The sequence below is a fragment of the Lepidochelys kempii genome, chromosome 1 (assembly GCF_965140285.1).
Source record: "Lepidochelys kempii isolate rLepKem1 chromosome 1, rLepKem1.hap1, whole genome shotgun sequence".
Classification (NCBI taxonomy): Eukaryota; Metazoa; Chordata; order Testudines; family Cheloniidae; genus Lepidochelys; species Lepidochelys kempii.
In genome coordinates, this window is record NC_136380.1 from 94200956 (window position 1) to 94205631 (window position 4676).

The window sequence follows — 4676 nt, forward strand, 5'->3', positions numbered from 1 at the left end:
TCCAAGAAGCAGTCATTTAAGGTGTCAAGAAACTTTATTTCTGCATCCTGTCCTCAGGTGACATGTACCCAGTAAATATGGGGATAATTGAAATCTCCCATTATTATTTGTTTTATTTTAATAGCTTTTCTAATCTCCCTGAGCATTTCACAGTCACTATCACCATCCTGGTCAGCTGGTCGGTAATATATTCCTACTGCTATCTTCTTCTTTACTAGAGCATGGAATTACTATCCATAGAGATTCCATGGTACAGTTTGGTTCATTTAAGATTTTTGCTTCTTTTGATTCTATGCTTTCTTTCACATATAGTGCACTCCCCCACCAGCATGACCTGTTCTGTCCTTTCGATATATTTTGTACCCTGGAATTACTGTGTCCCATTGATTATCCTCATTCTACCAAGTTTCTGTGATGCCTATTATATCAATATTCTCATTTAATATGAGGCACTCTAGTTCACCCATCTTATTATTTACACTTTTAGCATTAGTGTATAAGCTCTTTAAAAACGTACTTTTTAGCTGTCTGCCATTACATGATGCAATTGAATGGGACTCTTTCATTTGACTGTTTCTAATCCAATCCTACCTGTATTTTATCATTTGCCATCCTCTCCTCCTTACTAGGACACAGAGAATCTCCGTTAATAGATGCTCCCCTTAGGGATGTCTCTGTCCGAATCACATACTCTTCTGCACCTGTCAGCTTTCCCTCAGCCCTTAGTTTAAAAGCTGCTCTACAACCTTTTAAAAGTTAAGTGCCAGCAATCTGGTTCCATTTTGGTTTAGGTGGAGCCCATCCTTCCTGAATAGGTTCCCCCTTTCCACAGTTCCTAATAAATCTAAACCCTTCTCCCTACACCATTGTCTCATCCACTCATTGAGACCCTGCAGTTCTGCCTATCTACCTGGCCCTGCATGTGGAACTGGAGCATCTCAGAGAATGCTACCATGGAGGTCTTGGACTTCAGTATCTTACCTAGCAGCCTAAATTTGGTGTCCAGGATCTCTCTCTCCTATCCTTCCCTATGCCATAGGTACCTACATGTACCACAACCAGCAGCTCCTCCCCAGCACTACACATACATCTATCTAGATGTCTCGAGGGATCCACAACCTTCACACCAGGCAGGCAAGTCACCATGCAGTTCTCCTGGTCATCACAAACCCAGCTATCTATATTTCTAATGATCAAGTCCCCCATAATTATTACCTGTTTCTTCCTAATAACTGGAGTTCCCTCCCCCAGAGAGGTATCCTCAGTGCGAGAGGATACCACAACATCATCTGGAAGGATGGTCCCTACTATGGGATCATTTCCCTCTGTTCCCATTGGATGTTCTCCTTCCCTGAGACTTTCATCCTCCTCAACAGCACAGAGGCTGTCAGACCGGGGTGGGACTGTTCTACGGTGTCCCAGAAAGTCTCATCTATGTACCTCTCTGTCTCCCTTAGCTCCTCCAGTTCAGCCACTCTGGTCTCCAAAGCCTATACACGGTCTCTGAGGGCGAGGAGCTCCTTGCAGCGAATGCACATATAGGCCACCCTCCCATAAGCATACATGCGGCATTGAGTGCAATAAACTGGGTAGCCCCCACTCAGTTGCTGGCCTTCTGCCTGCATTATCGTTTTACTCCTGAAGCTATTTCTTTTGTTGCTGTTTTGTTTTTATCAGGGGTTTTTTTTGGCTTTAAGTTTAAATAATGTTAAGTATATCTAATCCTGTTCCCCTCTCCCTTTAAACTCCTTCACAAAACTCCCCAGGCCACTAGGCTCAGCACAGTGATGAGCTGCCAAAATCTTAACAACCAGTTCCCTATAAAAAGTTCTGATTTAAGGGATGTACCACAGTATGTATTTTTTGTACCTTTTTCCATAAGAAGTGGCAATGCATTGAGTCATTGGGAGTCATATTTAACAATAAAAAAAATAAAAAACATTTTAAATGTTTATAACAATAGAAACAAAGTACTGCTTTCTTAAATTAATTTAAAATACATTTGAAAAGAAAATATAAAGAAGAGAAGTATGAGTAAGCAAACGATAATAATATTTAAGAATGAAATGCCTATTATTCTTGTATTTTAAAATATTACATGTAAACTACTTAAGTTATTAAAAATAAAAAGTGTAATATATTCATGTTGAAGTATACAATGCAACAAGCAATATTTTAAAGAATATTTAAGTACATTATTCATTACTAATTAGGTAGTAATTTCCAAATGGCTTCTTGATCTTCTCCATAACCTTTGGTGTTGGATATCTGAACTCTGGTATCTAATGCGGATCGATGACTTCTCATCCATGCTTTAACATATGGTATTGGGTTCCAGGAACTTAGTGGTTTTCCCAACAAATTGATGGTCATAAAGCTTGAGATATGTGTAATTGTTAAATTCGCCCTTTTATCACTACAAATAATATTCATCAACGAAAAACTCTTTCTGCTTCTGCAGAACTAATTGCAATTATGTTCATAATTTGCTTTGCCTTCCTTATTGTTTCCGGATCAGGAAGATGTTTAGATTGAATGTTATTCTCTACATGGTCACAAAAATCATTTAAATCAACTACAAATTTTATGAATTTGTTTAATTCATGCTCTTTTTCTTCTTCTGATTTCCAAGGTAACCTGACTTCTTCAGTATTCCATGAAGTGGGATCCATAACATTGAATAATTCAACTATTTTAGGTGTATTACTAGAATGACCTAAATTGTCGTCTTTATGTTTAATGTGATTTTCGTTTAATAATCTTGCCTTCATTTTTTCAATAATGCACTCTATTACTTTGTCTCGTGGCAGTGATTTAAACCTTACATTATCTTCAAACTCTATGCACTTAAAAGCATCACTTTCTATCATTTCATTAATTTTATTTTCATGTATACCAAAACTATCTTTTAATTGTATGAAAAAATCAATCATTCATTTGATTAGCTTATCTGCCTTTGTTAAACTCAATTGTCTCGCTTGCAGTGCATTTGATAATAATGCAAGTTCATCCAAAATGTCAATCATTAATGCCAAGTCTTTTAAAAATTCTTTGTTTTTCAACCTTTTTTCCATGCCAGAAAATTTCTTATTTTTGGAAAAATAAATATAGAGAGCTGGATAAGCTCTCCAGACCGCTTTGACAGCTCTAAGGCTACAAGAAGCGCATTGTGGACCAAAAACACGGCCTATTTTGATGATTTCAATATATATTTCTTCAGAAACTTGTTTAAGTTCAAACTGACTTTTATTTGATGAAAAATTGCATAAATCTTGTCCAAAAAAATCTTGAAATGGCTTATTTCATTGATATCATTTATAGCATCATCTAAAGCCAGTTTTAGCCGATGATTCAAACAATGCCAAATTATAATGTTTGGAAAATCTTGAATGAGTCTTGTAGCAACTCCAGATTTATGTCCAAGCATGGTGCTCACGCCATCAGAACAAAATCCGATTATATTTCTCTTTAAATATTCTGTGTCAAATCCTGTATTGGTTAATGAATGTCTTAAAGCATTATAAATATTTTCTGCTTTTGTTGATTCTAATTCCACTAAATTGAGAAAAACTGTTGGTGAAGAATCTTGTAATTCTATAATTTTATAAGAATTACAAGCACAGTTTTACTTGAAATTGTAGAAGCTTCATCAATAATAATACAAATCTTTGCATTGTTTTCAATGATTTTACTAAAAAATTGTTTTCTTATTAATTCAGCAATATGCTCTATGATTCTGATGGCCGAAAATCGAGAATGTAGGTAACCCCTAAATCGGTTTCATTCTTAATTTGTAGCTCTACTTCATCCTCCATATCTGACATTGGTTGATTTCTTTTTACTAAGCTGTAAACTATGTTGAAAATTTTGCTGGTTATTGCAATATTTTTTCAGTAACTTTTATCAATCACTGTAGTGAGAGGTTCTTTTTTAGATTCATTTAAAATATTTATAACTCTCAAATGAGAGCTTGATTCGAAATGTTCCCTCATTTTTTTTCTTAATCAAGCTTGCTGAACTTTTTTATCAGTTCCAGATGCTTTAATAGTACACTTCTGCAATTCTGAAGAAATGTGTAAAGATTTTCCTCAAGGACCCCCAAATATGACATATTTGCACAGTGGGAACAGCCAAGTTTTTTGCCTTCAATTATCAAGCCATTATATTTCTTTAAAAAATATTATGCCTGCTCGGAAGTCCAACAATCGGGTACTACATTTGCACAGTCATATAAATCTTCTTCCATTGCAGACACATTTTCAGATGATTCAACATTTAAGATATTTTCATCACCAAAATTATTGTCATTGGCGTTTTCAGTATTTAAATAATTATTTTCGCTACTAGAACTACAGACTGATGATTTTGTCATTTTAGTGGAAAACCAGTCAATAATGCTTTTCTGGCATTTCATTATGAAGGGTAAATTATATTGAATAGAAAACTTTAATCTTTGAATAACAGTCCAGTTAGTATTACACACCGAAATACCACATGCAATTTACTAGAAACAAACAGACCGACTATGACTTACTGGTCTTGTTGAACTGTATAGAAAACAGTTGAGCAAGTGCACGAATGAGGCAAGTACAACCCCTGTTAATAAAATAATAAACGAGACGTTTGTCTCGCGACAGGACAAACTTGGATGCGACCAAGTCGCAGTCTGGGATGAC

At 35.6% G+C, this 4676-nt stretch overlaps 1 pseudogene; it reads right to left on the bottom strand.

Annotated features, from left to right (window-relative positions):
- Positions 1-2205: 2205 nt before the first annotated feature.
- LOC140915621 (E3 SUMO-protein ligase KIAA1586 pseudogene) lies at positions 2206-4372 on the bottom strand (annotated as a pseudogene).
- Between the last annotated feature and the right edge of the window lie 304 nt (positions 4373-4676).